This window comes from Mixophyes fleayi, chromosome 9 (genome assembly GCF_038048845.1).
Source record: "Mixophyes fleayi isolate aMixFle1 chromosome 9, aMixFle1.hap1, whole genome shotgun sequence".
In the NCBI taxonomy this organism is placed as follows: Eukaryota; Metazoa; Chordata; class Amphibia; order Anura; family Limnodynastidae; genus Mixophyes; species Mixophyes fleayi.
In genome coordinates, this window is record NC_134410.1 from 12,784,622 (window position 1) to 12,803,138 (window position 18,517).

General features: G+C 46.0%; 1 protein-coding gene across 1 annotated transcript in view; it reads left to right on the forward strand.

Moving 5' to 3' along the window:
• The window catches only part of LOC142101978 (RLA class II histocompatibility antigen, DP alpha-1 chain-like), a 43,171-nt gene that overhangs the window by 7,964 nt on the left and 16,690 nt on the right, over window positions 1–18,517 (forward strand). The window lies entirely within an intron of this gene.

Here is an 18,517-nt window from a genome sequence, read left to right on the forward strand (position 1 = left end):
ATGGTAGGCTTACCAGAGCAATGTAGATGGTAATAGGGTACTCTGGTAGCTGGGTGATCACGGAACATGAAATGATGGCCGATGAGATGCTCAGGAAAGTCTATGACTAGCAACACTGGAAATGAGGTAATGATACACAAGGAACTGTATGGACAAGGACACGTGAATGTAGTCAGTGGTCTGCGATAGCAAGTTGTACCACTGCTATAGTGAGGAGGAATGTCCAACAGAAACAAGGAGGTGATGAGAGTCAGCGGTCTGCGGGTAGCAAGTTGTACCGCTGTCTGAGTGAAGGAATGGAATCCAAGTGGAGGTATCCAGGTAGTCAGTGGTCTGCGGTAGCAAGTTGTACCACTGCTATGTGAGAGGATAATGGAACAGGTGATACCGGAAACAGGGATCAGTGGTCTGACATCAGCAAGTTGTACCACTGAATATATATGTGAGGAGGTGCACAGGGGAAGACTGCAACACAGGATAAACACAGGCACCTTATACACGATCCCCAGTGATATGCACAATATAGATATATATATGGATATAAATGACTGAGCAGGTCTGCAATCTAGAAAGTCTCTTGAAGTAGTCCAGCACAATGATAACACAGTCAATGATGGCAATAGACTCAGCGGATAGCAGACTCCAGAGAGAACCAAACACAGTCCAGCAAGATATGCAATACACAGCACAGTCAATGAGAAGTATGCATACCGTGGTTCAGCAGTAGCAGTCAGATGGGATTGCAGCGGTACCTGAGCGGCTGGAGACCGGCTGGATAGGAAGTCCCTGGATAGGTGAAGCAGCGGTCTAGCAGGTGCAGCGCACAGGTGAGTAGACCGACAGGGACACGAATCCACAGGAGTCAGCAACAGGTGGAACTGGACTTATAGGAAACCCAGGAGAATGGAGATGATCCAGCAGAGGGTAGTAGAAGAGATACAAATCCAATGCTGACAGGAGGGTAGAGACCAGTGGAACACGTGAAGGCGTGGAGAGTGGATCAGCAGGAGATGGACGATAGCGCTGACCACAGCGGCAGGACTCAGCGGCACACGGAGGTAACCAGTAGCAACCACAGGAACCAACAGCGAAGGGAAACAGGAGTGCAGCGCAGGGCAGGAGCTGTAGATCACGAAGTGTAGCAGATGGTAATGAAAAGCGGCAGTCTCGAGGAAGTCACAGCAAAGATGAGATGAGAGTGTAGTGCACGGAGGCAGCGGGTAGTAATCAGCTGGCAGTCACGATGTTGAACACAGGCGAGTTGCAAGCAGGAGACTGTAGTGCACAGAGGCAGCGGAAAGTAGTCAGCTGGCAGTCACGATGTTGAACACAGGCGAGTTGCAAGCAGGAGACTGTAGTGCACGGAGGCAGCGGATAGAAATCAGCAAACAGACTTGATGAGAAGCAGGTGAGTGAGGTAAAAGCTGGAGTGCACGGAGGCAGCGGATAGCAATGAGCAAACAGTAATGATGATACAGTTGATGGTAGAAGTGGTATGGAATCACAGAAGTAGAAGTGGTTTGGAAACCACAGGAATCAGCAGCGCTGAATACACGAGTAATACAGGAACACCTTCAGAGACTCATGAGGAATGAGACTCCAAGATCAGGCAACGTGGTGTTGACCACAGGTGCTTAATATAGGGAGGTTGCCTGATCTGCCAATTGAGTTAAAGGGGTATACACTGAAGTATAGAAAAGGGCTGCGCATGCGCAGACCCTCAGGATGGTGGACGACCACGGTTCCTAAATGTCCGGGACGAGGCACTCACGGTCCGGTGAGTGACAGTACCCCCCCTTTTAAAGGTGGGCACAGAACGCCTGGAACCGGGCTTGTCCGGCTTTTTGGAGTAAAACTTCTTCAAAAGGGCAGGAGCATTAAGATCTTCAGCTTTGATCCAAGAGCGCTCCTCAGGACCAAAGCCCTTCCAATGAACGAGGAAGTGGAGGACTCCTCGCGAAATTTTTGCATCTAGTACCTCGGTAATCTCAAAATCCTCCTCCTGATGAACTTGAACTGGCTGCGGAGCTGAGGGAGGAGTTGAGAAACGGTTGATAATAAAAGGTTTGAGCAAGGATACATGGAAGGCATTAGAAATCCGAAGACTCTTAGGAAGAAGGAGTTTCACACATACTGGATTGATAACTTGAATGATCCTATATGGACCAATAAAACGAGGGGCGAATTTCATGGATGGAACCTTCAAACGAATATTTTTTGTGGATAACCAGACACGATCTCCAATTTTTAGTGGTGGAATAGCCCGCCTCTTCCTATCTGCGAAAGATTTATATTTGATAGATGTCTTCTTTAAACAGGTTTTGACCTGAGACCAGATATTTTTAAAGGTCTGACAAACAGTTTCCACCGCAGGAACTTGGGTGGGCGGGAGGGCAGGAAATTCCGGAAAAGACGGATGGTGACCGTGAACCACCAGCACTTGACTTTTTGAAGATGACTCCTGAGATCCATCTTCAACGTCCGATGACGTCATGAACGCCCGATGAGGAGGAAGGCGTTCAGACTGAACTTTATCACACAGATCCGTAGATGAAGGATCTTGTGGAGGAGGACCTGGTGGAATAGACGAATGCTGTCTTTTGAATGAAACCACTTGGGAGAGACAACGATGATGACATTCAGTTCCCCAAGATGTAACTCGAGGAGTGCGCCAGTCAATCTGGGGAGAGTGACACTGAAGCCATGGAAGGCCTAAGACAATCGGACTTGTCGTAACAGGAAGGATCAAAAACGATATTTCTTCATGATGCAGGGCACCAATCTGAAGGGTTACTGGAGACGTACTCTGGGTGATGAGACCGTTGATGAGACGTGATCCATCTATAGCCGTCACAGTAATGGGTGTTTTTAAGGTAATCACTGGTAGAGACCATTGATTTACTAATGATTTGGAAATAAAATTTCCTGCTGCTCCGGAATCAATCAATGCCTGTGACTCAAAGGTTTTGGTAGCAAAGGAAATAGTCACATCAAAAGCGCAGACTTTAGATTTCATAGACGATGGAGAGGACTGCAGGAACCCTAACCTTATCTCCCCAGTATTGGTTAGAGCCCGGCATCTCCTGGGACAAGAATTGAGCATATGCGTAGAATCGGCACAATAGATACAAAGTCTATTCTTTATTCTTCGGTCCCTCTCCTCTAAAGTTAATTTGGAGCGACCTATCTCCATGGGTATCACCGGAGATGAAGCTGGGTGAAATTGAGGATTTGAGAGAGGAGGTGTTTTAACCGAAGTTGTTTTCTCAGGTTCTCTTTCACGAAACCTCAGGTCTACCCGATGGCAAAGAGAGATCAAATCTTCTAAAGAGGAGGGTAGTTCTTGTGAAGTCAGTGCGTTTTTAATTTTATCGGAAAGCCCCTGCCAGAAGGCGGCAACTAGTGCTTCAGTGTTCCACTGAAGTTCAGAGGCTAAGATCCTAAATCGAATGACGTACTGAGCCACAGTGCGAGATCCTTGGCGAAGACGGAGAATGCTGGATGCAGCGGAAATGACACGACCTGGTTCATCGAATACACTTCGGAACGTGGAAATAAACTCGGCACTATCCTGTAACAATGGATCGTTTCTTTCCCACAGAGGGGAAGCCCATGCGAGAGCTTGTCCAGAAAACAATGAAATAAGATAGGCCACTCTGGAACGATGGGTAGAAAAATTTTGAGGTTGGAGCTCAAAATGAACTGAGCATTGAGTAAGAAAACCCCTACAAGTTTTGGGGTCTCCATCGTATTTTGACGGAGTAGGCAGGTGAAGCGTGGAAGCAGTAAACACCTGGGATGGCACTGGGGAAACGGAGGAAGGCACAGGAGCATCAACAGTAGTTGTGGCATCTTGTACAGACGGTCTTTGGGAGGCTAAGGCCTGGTAACACCGCAGTAAATGCCGTTGGCGAACTTCCTGTTGCTCAATACGAGTAACCAGATGCCGCAGCATCTCTTTGGCTGTAGGTTCCGTATCTGGGTCTGTCATGGCCTGATCTTACTGTCACGGGCACTAGGAGTCTTTACCCAGGGATCACCAGATGGTAGGCTTACCAGAGCAATGTAGATGGTAATAGGGTACTCTGGTAGCTGGGTGATCACGGAACATGAAATGATGGCCGATGAGATGCTCAGGAAAGTCTATGACTAGCAACACTGGAAATGAGGTAATGATACACAAGGAACTGTATGGACAAGGACACGTGAATGTAGTCAGTGGTCTGCGATAGCAAGTTGTACCACTGCTATAGTGAGGAGGAATGTCCAACAGAAACAAGGAGGTGATGAGAGTCAGCGGTCTGCGGGTAGCAAGTTGTACCGCTGTCTGAGTGAAGGAATGGAATCCAAGTGGAGGTATCCAGGTAGTCAGTGGTCTGCGGTAGCAAGTTGTACCACTGCTATGTGAGAGGATAATGGAACAGGTGATACCGGAAACAGGGATCAGTGGTCTGACATCAGCAAGTTGTACCACTGAATATATATGTGAGGAGGTGCACAGGGGAAGACTGCAACACAGGATAAACACAGGCACCTTATACACGATCCCCAGTGATATGCACAATATAGATATATATATGGATATAAATGACTGAGCAGGTCTGCAATCTAGAAAGTCTCTTGAAGTAGTCCAGCACAATGATAACACAGTCAATGATGGCAATAGACTCAGCGGATAGCAGACTCCAGAGAGAACCAAACACAGTCCAGCAAGATATGCAATACACAGCACAGTCAATGAGAAGTATGCATACCGTGGTTCAGCAGTAGCAGTCAGATGGGATTGCAGCGGTACCTGAGCGGCTGGAGACCGGCTGGATAGGAAGTCCCTGGATAGGTGAAGCAGCGGTCTAGCAGGTGCAGCGCACAGGTGAGTAGACCGACAGGGACACGAATCCACAGGAGTCAGCAACAGGTGGAACTGGACTTATAGGAAACCCAGGAGAATGGAGATGATCCAGCAGAGGGTAGTAGAAGAGATACAAATCCAATGCTGACAGGAGGGTAGAGACCAGTGGAACACGTGAAGGCGTGGAGAGTGGATCAGCAGGAGATGGACGATAGCGCTGACCACAGCGGCAGGACTCAGCGGCACACGGAGGTAACCAGTAGCAACCACAGGAACCAACAGCGAAGGGAAACAGGAGTGCAGCGCAGGGCAGGAGCTGTAGATCACGAAGTGTAGCAGATGGTAATGAAAAGCGGCAGTCTCGAGGAAGTCACAGCAAAGATGAGATGAGAGTGTAGTGCACGGAGGCAGCGGGTAGTAATCAGCTGGCAGTCACGATGTTGAACACAGGCGAGTTGCAAGCAGGAGACTGTAGTGCACAGAGGCAGCGGAAAGTAGTCAGCTGGCAGTCACGATGTTGAACACAGGCGAGTTGCAAGCAGGAGACTGTAGTGCACGGAGGCAGCGGATAGAAATCAGCAAACAGACTTGATGAGAAGCAGGTGAGTGAGGTAAAAGCTGGAGTGCACGGAGGCAGCGGATAGCAATGAGCAAACAGTAATGATGATACAGTTGATGGTAGAAGTGGTATGGAATCACAGAAGTAGAAGTGGTTTGGAAACCACAGGAATCAGCAGCGCTGAATACACGAGTAATACAGGAACACCTTCAGAGACTCATGAGGAATGAGACTCCAAGATCAGGCAACGTGGTGTTGACCACAGGTGCTTAATATAGGGAGGTTGCCTGATCTGCCAATTGAGTTAAAGGGGTATACACTGAAGTATAGAAAAGGGCTGCGCATGCGCAGACCCTCAGGATGGTGGACGACCACGGTTCCTAAATGTCCGGGACGAGGCACTCACGGTCCGGTGAGTGACAACTGGTCAACTATGTATCCGCCATATAGCACTAAGTCCACCCTGAACAGTCCATTCCAGATAAATTCTAATTCAAATAAACCCATATATAAATTTGCCAACGTCGGGGCCATACCGAGGACCTGCAGAAATAAGGTGTCAAAAAGAAAATAATTGTGAGTTAACAAAAACATAATTGAGTCCAAAATAAAATTATGAAAATTATGAAATTCCTTTGAGACCCCAGTATCTCGGAGCAAATAATGGTGTACTGCTTCAACTCCCTTAGTATGCGGGATATGCGTAAACAACGCTTGTACATCCAATGCCAAAAATGCATATGATGAACGCCATTTGAAACCCTTTATCATATTCAACAAATGCATAGTGTCACATGCATATTTTTGTAATTAAAAATCAACAAAAGCAGACAAATTGGAAATGAGTGACCCTATCCCTGAAATTATAGGACGTCTCGGTGGATTAACAAGTGATCTATGAATTTTAGGAACGTGATAAAAAATAGGTGTAACAAGCCTGGGAGGAGGATCTGGGAGGCCCCTTGGATGGAGAGGATTGGGATGAAATAAAGTCCAACACGGCCTCTAGTTCAATCTGTGTGAAGCTGAAAGAAAACGCCTATAAGCTTCTTTATCGATGGTACCTGGTCCCGACCAGATTACAAAAAATCTTTCCGGATTCATCCAGCTCATGTTGGAGAGGATGTTCGTCGGAAGGGTCCTTCCTCCATATTTGGTGGCAATGCCCCAAGCTTGCCCCATTCTGGTTGGAACTACGGAACTTTGCGTCTCAGATCCTACAGATTGACATCCCAATTTCTCCCAGGTTTTTCATTCTCCCACTTGGGATTCCATCCGCAACCAAACATCAAACAAAAATGTTCCGCCACATAGTTACTGCAGCATTGTGTCAAATTGCCACTAATTGGAAACAACCCACCGCGCCTACTATGTGTCATGGTTCTTACGAGGAGACTCGGTAGATGTAGCGAAACCAGGAGATTCGAACAGTTTGGCACTACTCCAACAGGGCGCGGAGTCTAACGAGGAGACGGTGTTCACCAGGAACCGCCGCAAAGCGGTATGGGCTTAGCGGCGTCTACCTCGCAGGTCACGGCCCCTACTAGAGTACTGTACGGACGTCCCTGGGAAGACTACAGGCAGTAGTACCGTAGGAAGGATGATCGATACAATAAGAAATGGTAATGAAGATAATGCAGATCGGTGTAACTCTGTAAACCACTATGTGGTGTAAAGTTCAGGAGAATGAGCGTCAGCTCTGAAGACAACTGTAGAGGAGATGTCCAAAGATGAGCGTCAGCTCTGTAGACCACTATGTGGCGGAGAGTTCCGTAGAGTGAGCGTCAGCTCTGCAGGCCACTATGTGGCGGAGAGTTCCGTAGAGTGAGCGTCAGCTCTGCAGACCACTATGTGGTAAAAGTTCAGGAGAATGAGCATCAGCTCTGAAGACAAATGTAGTGAAGATGTCGGAAGATGAGCGTCAGCTCTGCAGGCCACTATGTGGCGGAGAGTTCCGTAGAGTGAGCGTCAGCTCTGCAGACCACTATGTGGTAAAAGTTCCGGAAAATGAGCGTCAGCTCTGAAGACAAATGTAGTGAAGATGTCCGAAGGTGAGCGTCAGCTCTGCAGTCCAGAATGGAGGTAAATAACTGGAAAGTAAGATAGTCACTGGATGCAGGGTTCCCTCAAGAAGATATCGCCATTCAGCTAGTGCCGCTTTGATTGTCAATAACTCTTTATCTCCTATGGTGTAATTCTTCTCAGCCGGGAGGAATTTTCTAGAAAAAAAGGCACACGGATGGAATTGGGCCAGAGGAGATTTCTGTGAGAGAACAGCCCCGATGCCCACATTGGAGGCGTCAATCTCTAGAAAGAACGGAGAGGAGACGTCCGGTTGTTGGAGAATAGGTGCAGAGACAAAAGCTTGTTTCAAGAAGTCAAAGGCCTCGACCGGAGCTGAAGACCACGATTTAGGGTTGGAACCCTTTCGAGTTAGAGCCACAATAGGTGCCACGATGGTAGAGTAGCCCTGGATGAAGCGCCTATAGTAGTTGGCGAATCCAAGGCATCGCTGAATAGGTTTCAGCCCAAGGGGAAGAGGTCATTCTAAAATTGCTTTGACTTTGTCTGGGTCCATTTGTAGCCCGGATCCAGATACGATGTATCCCAGGAATGGCATTTGAGGGAGCTCGAAGACACACTTCTCCAGTTTGCAAAAGAGTTGATGGTGTCGTAATCTGGAAAGAACCTCCTTCACATGCCTACGGTGCGAGGTGATGTCAGGAGAGAACACCAAGATATCATCTAGATATACCACGACACAGAGGTATAGAAAATATCTAAATATCTCATTGATAAAACTCTGAAAGACGGCGCACAAACCAAAGGGCATTACCAGATATTCGTAATGCCCATCGCGGGTATTAAAAGCCGTCTTCCATTCGTCTCCTGCTCTGATCCTGATGAGATTATATGCACCCCGTAGATCGAGTTTGGTGAAGATCCTCGCTCCTTTGATACGATCAAACAGTTCGGTGATAAGCGGAATAGGGTATCGGTTTTTGACCGTAATTGCATTTAAACCACGGTAATCGATGCAAGGTCTTAACGATCCATCTTTTTTTTTAACAAAGAAAAACCCCGCTTCCGCAGGTGATGAGGAGGGTCTGATAAAGCCTCGGGATAGGTTCTCTTTAACATATTCAGACATGGAAGAGGTCTCGGGTATGGAGAGGGGGTACACTCGGCCCCGAGGAGGTATTTTACCCGGCTGCAGTTCGATAGGACAGTCCCATGAGCGATGGGGTGGCAGATGCTCCGAGCGGACTTTGTCAAATACGTCTAAAAAGGAGTGATATTGTTTGGGCAGAACGGAGACCTTGGTATTGGAGGAAGTGGAAATGGAGCCAAGGGGTTGGACTCGCGTCAAACATTTCAGGAGACAAGTAAGACCCCAGGACAGAATCTGCGAGGTAGACCAGTCAAGTTGAGGAGAGTGCTGCTGGAGCCATGGTAGACCTAGGATAATGGGGGTAGTGGTAGCTGGTAGCACGTGGAAGGTAATCATTTCACGATGTAAGGCTCCTACTTGGAGGATGATGGGTTCAGTCCGGGTTTTCACTGTACCATTGGCTATACGGGAGCCGTCAATGGCCGTAATAGAGACAGGAATTTCCAGCGGTACAGTTGGTATAGAAACCTGCGAAATTAAAGAAAAAGAGATAAAATTTCTGGCTGCTTCAGAGTCCAACATAGCAGAAGTGTGAACGGGACCACACGGACCGTGAAGGGTAATAGGAAAGGAGCAGACATTAGAAATTCCAAATGAGGGAGAGGTTTTAGAAAGCCCTAATCTGACCTCTCCGGAACAGGTTAGGGTCTGGCATTTCCCGACCTCTTGGGACAGACATTCAATAGATGATCCGGATCCACACAATAAAGGCACAACTTATTCCTTAGTCTTCTGTCTCGTTCCTCTGGAGTTAATCGAGAGCGCCCAATTTGCATGGGTTCCTCCATTGTCACCGGGTGGGTGAAGCGAGGCGCGAGTCTGGGGGTACTGCGCCGGGAGGAGTCCTTCTCTGAAGATCGTTTGCGGAAATGTAGATCCACGCGATTGCATAGCGAGATCATGGCATCTAAAGTAGTGGGGAGTTCTTGAGAAGCTAAAGCGTCCTTGATCTTGTGAAATAGACCCTGCCAGAACATTGCTACCAAGGCTTCGTTGTTCCAGCGTAATTCTGATGACAACATTTGAAACCGAATAACATACTGAGCCACGGAGTGGGAACCTTGACGCAGGCGGAGATTGCTAGACGCTGCTGAGGTCACCCTTCCTGGTTCGTCAAAAATTCCGCGAAAAGCGGCAATGAAGGCAGCACTGTCGGCCAGGATTGGGTCATCAAGTTCCCAGAGGCCCAGGCTAAGGCTTGACCAGAAAGTAAGGTTATTAGGTATGCCACCTTAGAGCGCTGGGTTGGGAAATTCTGTGGTTGGAGTTCAAATTGTATAGAACACTGGTTCAAGAAACCACGGCAGGTTGCAGGATCTCCATCGAATTTAGAAGGAGTTGGAATCCGAAGAGTCGAATTGGAAGCAGCTGCAGGAGCAGGTGCCGGCGGACTAGCCACTTGAACCGGTGGAGTTGCTTGCAGTGAGTCAAAGCGGGCCACCAGACTTTGGAAGCCTTGTAATAGCTGTCGTTGGATCACATCTTGTTGCTCTACACGGTTGAGCAAGTGCCGAAGCATGTCCTTAGCAGATGGTTCCACGTTAGATTCCGACATGGTAATGACAATGTTTTATGGCCTGTTCTTACTGTCACGGTTGTTACGAGGAGACTCAGTAGATGTAGCGAAACCAGGAGATTCGAACAGTTTGGCACTACTCCAACAGGGCGCGGAGTCTGACGAGGAGACGGTGTTCACCAGGAACCGCTGCAAAGCGATATGGGCTTAAAGGCGTCTACCTCGCAGGTCGCGGTCCCTACTAGAGTACTGTACGGACGTCCCTGGGAAGACTACAGGCAGTAGTACCGTAGGAAGGATGATCGATACAATAAGAAATGGTAATGAAGATAATGCAGATCGTGTAACTCTGTAAACCACTATGTGGTGTAAAGTTCAGGAGAATGAGCGTCAGCTCTGAAGACAACTGTAGAGGAGATGTCCAAAGATGAGCGTCAGCTCTGCAGACCACTATGTGGCGGAGAGTTCCGTAGAGTGAGCGTCAGCTCTGCAGGCCACTATGTGGCGGAGAGTTCCGTAGAGTGAGTGTCAGCTCTGCAGACAAATGTAGTGAAGATGTCCGAAGATGAGCGTTAGCTCTGCAGGCCACTATGTGGCGGAGAGTTCCGTAGCGTGAGCGTCAGCTCTGTAGGCCACTATGTGGCAGAGAGTTCCGTAGAGTGAGCGTCAGCTCTGCAGACCACTATGTGGTAAAAGTTCCGGAAAATGAGCATCAGCTCTGAAGATAAATGTAGTGAAGATGTCCGAAGATGAGCGTCAGCTCTGCAGTCCAGAATGGAGGTAAATAACTGGAAAGTAACAGGAAGCCACTTCAATCACCAGGAGGTAACACAAAGAACAGGCACTGAAGATAGAGAGGAGGTGCCTTTTAAACTTGCTGCCAGTGGGAAGGACCAATCAGCAGGGAGCATGGGAATTGGAGTCATCGCCGGGTCTGCACATGCACAGACCCGAATCCAAGATGGCGGCGCCCAGCGGAAGCGGAGCGCCGATGAGAGGTGAGTCTGCTGGGTGTCAGGTGCGCTGCCTGAACACCCGGCGCGTGATACTATGCAGACAATTATTAATAGAGTTTGGCACTTGTATAAAATGGAGTTTATGACATGCATACTGCGCAACACCTCTAAGTCATTCAATAAAGTCTGGGAGCCATGGATGCCTTTTTTTCAAATCCTCCTTTTGCCCTATGACTACTCTAAAACATTCCACTTGATATCCCCCCCTTAACCTGTTACCATTCCGCCTCCACCCCCACTTCTCTTCTTTCTCTTTTGGCGGCCTGCCACACCGCCTCCTATATCTTGCCCACTTTTCGCTGACTAGCCTCCCTTTTCTGTCTCTTCTTTCTTCTATTCTTATAGTTAAAATTTGGTCAATATCAAGACTCTTCTCATTATGATGTACAATGATTGTATTAGTCCCTGAATATGCACAACTTGATTGTAACAGATTTTGTCTTTGACTGATGCTCATTATTGACCTTCTCAAAATAAAACTTTAAAAAGAAATAAAAAAAATAATAATTATATTTATTTATTTAAAAAAAATAAAAATAAAAAAAATAGGTGTAACAGGATAAAGAATAAAAAGAAAATGAAACTCCTCTTTGGAGATCACTCCCATAGCAAGGGCCTCTTCCAGAAGGGATCTCAACTGTCCCTTAAAGTCATTAGTAGGATCACTTTCGAGCATTCGATAAAAGTTCAAATCCAAGAGTTGACTATAGGCTTCTGCCACATAGTCCTCTTTATTCAATATCACAACCCCCCTTATCTGCTTGTTTGATAACTATTAGAGTATCAAAGCCCCTCTCTCCCCTTTGGTCAGATTCATTTTACCTAGATTTCTCTGGGTATCTGCTCTAATACATAAGTGTTTAAATGCTGAAGGGTCGTCCTATAGAAAATATCTATTGCTGCACTCCTTTGATTAGTTGGGAAAAAGTTTGACTTACTTTTAAACATTCTTTTTTTTTTTAATTACCCCTTCATCATTAATGTCAAAAATAATTTTCTCTGACTGAGAACCACAATCCATAGTATTTCCCTCTAACTATAGGGTCTTCAGATTATTTAAACACTCCCTCTCATCTACATTAAGCGCTATCAGGCTCAACTCCTCATTATATTTTTTCATAGTTTTCAGGGCAAAGTATATTTTCCGACAAAGTGTACAAATGTACTTATTTAATTCTACAAAAAGATCAAAGGGGATGGGATCAATACGTGGGGCATATTTGAACCTTTTTCTAATAACTGCAATTCTACTTTTGTTAATTCCTTACTTGAGAGATTTAAAATCCATTTTCCTTCAGTTCTTAACGATTCCTCTGTCTTCTTAGCGTTTTGGGGTTCTCGGATTACTAGGGTACAGACTTTCGAACCGGTTCACGTGAAAAAATCCCTCTGAGGGTTCCTTCTCCGTAAAAAATCCCCATATCTTCCCGTTTCTTCCTGGGATTCATTCTTTCCCAGGGATAAACTCTTGGTTTCTACAAACTGCGTTTTAGGTCTTACATCTAAACCCATGAGATCGTCTCTCTTCCCTCTCACAGTTGAGGGTGATCTACATTTTGTAATAGTGGATCTAACCTCCTTTCTATTTGGATCAAGATCATACGATTTGAAGGTCACCTCTTTATTTCTCTTCCTTCATAATTAGATCTAAAGGGGGTGAAAAGGGGCAACAGATCTCCTACATTGTAATTTTTAATTGTATGTTCTCACTTTATCTTACTCGTAATCTTTTACATCTCGAGTAAACTTCCTATTCTTTTTCTCTAATAATGTTTGTGCAAATTCTGCCACTCTCTGATTAACTCTGGTATCCCTCTCTTTAAAACCTGGAGTGTCTTTGAACAACAACACTTCTTTTGATAACTGTTCAATTTCTTCAGTCACTTTCTTCACTTTAGACTCTCTATATGAGATTAATAACTCTATAAAGGGAGAAGGAACATTTAACCAAAATTTTATTCCAATTCTCTAATAGGACACAATCCTCCCCCATTGGTAACATTTTAGACACACGTAGACCTCTCGGAATGATCTTATTACAAGTTAACCCATGCATGATACTCATGCATTCTAGTCAAATCAAGCTACTTAAGGTGTTAAAAAGGTTCTTGTCATCTTCATCGCCACACACACACGCCGCTAGGCTTTTATATATTAGATAATGCTAAGAATTTAGTAGGTCAGTGTAGTATATAACTCCGCCCAGCAGGTGGTGCTGCAGCTTGAGCACTCTGTCACCCGGTAGTTTTTTACACACAGACACACACACTAACACACGCCGCTAGGCTTTTATATATTAGATCCAGATTATAATGACACACTGTCCCTCCAGTGGCTCCTCTCTGTTTTTAATAAGGTCTCTAATTTATTAAAGAGTTTGAAGATAGAATCTCCTTCTTTTTCTCCCATTAGTACTTGTTCTTTTTCTAAGGTAGCAAGATATGTTTCCCTCGTATTCAATCTCTCTGTACAGCACATCAATTCTGCCATAACTGAATACCATAGCTCAATGCCGCCCGGTGTGTGGCACAAAAACACAACCACAGATATAACCAAATCACTAGGCGCAAAGAGGTAAGGATGATAATGAAGGAAAAATAATGTAATACCATACTAATGATACAATATAATACCAATAATGAGGAAATCGCTGGCTGCTGCAAAAAGGAAGGCATCACATCCTCCTACATTAAATATTTAAATTCTAAGCGCTCTAAGCTGTCTAGAATCCCTCTATACAAATAATATATAAAATAAGTTTAAAAATAATTTTATAGAAAAATATATATTAATAAAACACATACTTCCTCTGTTAACCATGGTTGCCTGCAAGGAAACACATGCAGTCATCATTGCTTTGCACAAAAAGGGCTTCACAGTCAAGGATATTGCAGCTAGTAAGATTGCACCTAAATCAACCATTTACTATCAAGAACTTGAATGAGAGAGGTTCAGTAGTTGTGAAGAAAGCTTCAGGGTGCCCAAGAACTTCCAGCAAGCGCCAGGACCATTGCCTAAAGTTGTTTCAGCTGCGGATCAGGGAACCAACAGTGCAGATCTTGTTCAGGAATGGCAGCAGGCAGGTGTGAGTGCATCTGCACGCACAGTGAGGTGAAGACTTTTGGAGGATGGCCTGGTGTCAAGAAGGCCAGCAAAGAAGCCACTTCTTTCCAGGAAAAACATCCGTGACAGACTGATATTCTGCAAAAAGTACAGGGATTGGACTGCTGCGGACTGGAGTAAAGTCATTTTCTCAGATGAATCCCCTTTCAGATTGTTTGGGGCATCTGGAAAAATGCTTGTCTGGAGACGGAAAGGTAACCGCTACCATTAGTACTATGTCATGCCAACACTAAAGCATCCTTTCATGTGTGGGGTTGCTTCTCAGCCAAGGGAGTGGGCTCACTCACAATTTTGCCTAGGGACACAGCCATGAATAAAGAATGGTACCAAAGCATCCTCCAATAGAAACTTCTCCCAACCATCCAGTTTGGTGACCAACAATGCCTTTTCCATCATGATGGAGCACCTTGCCATAAAGCAAAAGTGATAACTAAGTGGCTCGGGAGGAAAAAAAAAAATCTAAATTTTGGGTCTGTGGCCAGGAAACACCCCAGACCTTTAATCCCATTGAGAACTTGTGGTCAATCCTTAGGTGGCGGGTGGATAAACAAATCCCACAAATTCTGACAAACTCCAAGCATTGATTAGGCAATAATGGGCGACCATCAATCAGTATGTGGCCCAGAGGGGGCGTGGCCTGGCAGCCAAAATGGACGGTCACACTTCCTAACGTCTCCTGCCACAACAAGAAGGAAAGCGCTTAAATTTTGTCTTTGACAAAGCTAATCTAACCAAAAGCCGCTCATCCGGTCTTGGGACACCAAGGGCTTCTGCCCGACACCTTTATCGGGACACCACACTAGTCCCGCTGCCTGCACTTAACTCACCGCTGCTTTTGGCGCGAACCGCGCAACTCTCATTGACCCTGCAGCTCGCAATGGCGGTGCGGCTGTAACGGCCGACGGAACACACACACAGTGCCAGCAACGTTTCCCCTTTGATACACCAGCTGGGGCTGGAATACAGTAGTGCCCGCTAAGTGCTCTTATCCCCCACTCACTGACCGAGGGCCCTCCGTGAGCGGCACCACCACCACCCCCCCCCTCTCCCGCTCTTACCCCCGCAGCTGAGTTGGAACTGAGACCCTCACCAGCAGCCCTGTGCTAGCGCTGACACCAGGGGGACATTCAGGCAGCTCACTGACAGCAGCGCTTAAGACACGGTCACCACCACCTGATTTGTCAGTCGGTGTCCGGCAGAACCGCCCGACGTTTCACTGCTGGCTCCCTTCAGTAGATCCCCGTCTTGACTGGGCTGGGACTCCCTCCTGCGTGAAATTCTGGCTGTTCCGTGCAGTGAACTGTGAGTCAACAACCTGATTGCACAGACTAGATCGAATACAAACTTCCAGTGTGGGAAACTACTGCCACCCTGTGGCCATTCAAGCAAACTACACCGTCCTTATATCCTAATATATTTTCAACTGTATTATTAATAACAGTTACATGCTGGTGTGCTAAGTATTGCTGCTACATCTCAGCAGTCAGAAATCCGATGTAAACCCTCATCTGGTCTCGGAGCCTGAGGGGTCAACTGCTGCCCCATTGTGTCGTTTCTGTGCCACTACACCTGTAACATAAAATCAACCTCCCCATTGGAGACTACAGTTTCTACGTGCACCCAAATATATTGACTGTCCTTGTGAGATCTAATCCTGACGGATGTGGTGACCAGTCGTATCCTCCGAGTGCCCTCTTGGAGTCAAACCCCATACGAGCAAAACGCTCTCTACCATTATTATTGCCCGTGACCGGTTGATTATTATTCGAAACCAGCCTTTTAAGTTCGTCTGTACATCATTACACCCACGGCTAGTATGTGAACTTTACTATGCTGCCCGACCCCGGGTAGGACCCCTCTCAACTGAACCGAGTTCGGTGTGCACCCTCCTTTCCCTCTCCCTCTCTTTACCTGACCTTGGCCTTGTTATCCCATCCAACGGCCAGATCGGCTCGCCTGAGGGCACCATGGCTTCCAAACCAAAGAAAGTGACAGCAGGAACCTCTGCAAATTTCTTTGGATCAAAAGCGAAGCCCCCCTCTCCAAAAGCTGATCGCCAGGGGGCGTCGGGATCTTCATCGTCTGAAGTTGAACTTGACCCTCAGATTCAAGCGGTAATGACCAGTCTCTTGGAGGGGGTGAAAACTACTTTCTATCAGGAAATGACAAAAGTGATCAGCGAGCTCAGAACAGAGTTGAACGCGCTGGGAAACAGGACAGACGCCCTAGAATCAAAAACTGACGACATTTGCCGATCCAACTCTGCAACTGATAAGAAACTCTCCCGCCTCCGTGACGAAGTTGAAATCTTGAAAGAGAAGCAAGAGGATTCTGAGAACCGATCTCGCCGTAATAATGTCCACATCAGAAATGTGCCTGAGGAAATCGGTAACGCAGACCTTCAAGCCTTCCTCATGGCCCTCTTTCTTCACCTCCTCCCGGACATCTCTGAGACTGACTGTCTTTTGGATCGGGCTCACCGTGCCCTGAGAGCCAAACCCCCAAACAGTATGTGGCCCAGAAGTTGATTGACAGCATGCCAGGGCGAATTGCAGAGATCTTCAAAAAGAAAGGTCAACACTGAAAATATTGACTCTTTGCATAAACTTAATGTAATTGTCAATAAAAGCTTTTGACACTTACGGTTACTAAAGGTGAAGATCTCTACATCCTGTTTTGCAAGATTATGATAGTAGCCGTTATCCTAACATAAAACCACAGTTAATTTGAATGAAGTGTTATTTTTCTACTTGGCTAATATTACTTTGTGGTCTGTTATTTGTGCACATGTTCAAAAATGCCACCCATGCACCTCTTTTTTCACTCCCCACTTTCTCTCCTATCTAATACCAGAATTTCCCTGATAGAATTCCACAATCAACCCAATAATGGCAGTCATTCATTATCTATCCCCTGTTGCTTTTACCAGTCTTGCTAGGCACTGATCTGAGCTGAAATTCGTGGATCCAGATCCCATGGTGCAGGAGACATCCATGTGGAACAGCACACCCATAAACTCTTGTGAGGGCCTTTTTCTTCTGTTGATAACACTACCCTCTTTTCTGTCCATCAAGTCCGCTACCTAGGTGTCATCCTCGACTCCTCCCTCTCCGAAAAACCCCACATTCAGTCCCTCTCCAAATCCTGCCACCTCCACCTCCAGAATATATCCAAGAGATCAGGCCCATTCTCACCATGGATTCCACTAAAACTCTTATTTACTCCCTTGTAATGAGTAGCCTTGACTACTGTAATTTCCTTGTCTTTGGCCTACCCAACTCCCGCCTTGACCCTCTTAAGTCTAACCTCAATGCTGCTGCCTGCCTTATTTTAATCTCCTGCCACTCTTTCCTTATTGTTGCTCGAGCTGCTGCCCACCTATTGAACAACGATTTAGCTGCTACTGTCCAATGCTTTAAACTCAATTCATTATTCAAGCCCATCATCCTTCCTCCTAAATCCTTTACCTAGGCTCCCCCACTCAGTGGGGCGTATTAAGCATTCCCTTCATCATGATAAACTTGCATACGATTGGTATGGGATGATATGCACCAAACCTGTATTACTGTAATGTATTCAGGGAGAGGGACAATGAGATATACAGTACTGTATACTGAGAGGGATAAAGGTGGCACTATATACAGGACTCGAGTTGTCCCCCAAACTCCATTACCCTCCCAGTCTATCAAATACAAACCCTTATGTACCATCTGTCTGGTAAGGAGATTTTACCCAAGACCCAGTACTAAATATTGGTTAGAAACTATTAGTGTTTGACAAACTGGTGATAAAAAAAATTACACTTATTGCAGCAATAAGTTTACTTTCATAAATAGGCCCCATAGTGCTGTCTGTATGGACCTTCCTGTAGCAAAATACCCATTGTGATATGTTTACTGAACTTTGTTAGCATGTTTTGTTTTTATTTTGCATTTTAAATACTCCACTTTAATATTACATTTCTACATAAGAATAAGAGCAATCACATTTTACCAGTAGTCAGTATTGAAAAATGGACAATTCATTAAAGGTTAAATCTACGATAAGTCCTCTTTTTGCTAGTTACAACCTATGCAAGGCTGTAGTATAAAACAGCATGCTAGACGGGCTGCTTATCATACTAATCTCCCGACCAAACGGAGCCTCTCCTGGGTGAATGGTATGTTGGGAGTGGGCACAGTGGAGAATGAGGGACAATTCACTTTTTTTCTATCGGGCATAGAAAACTTTTTTTTTTGCACTCTTAAATAATGCTTAAAGCACTATATAACACACCTATTAT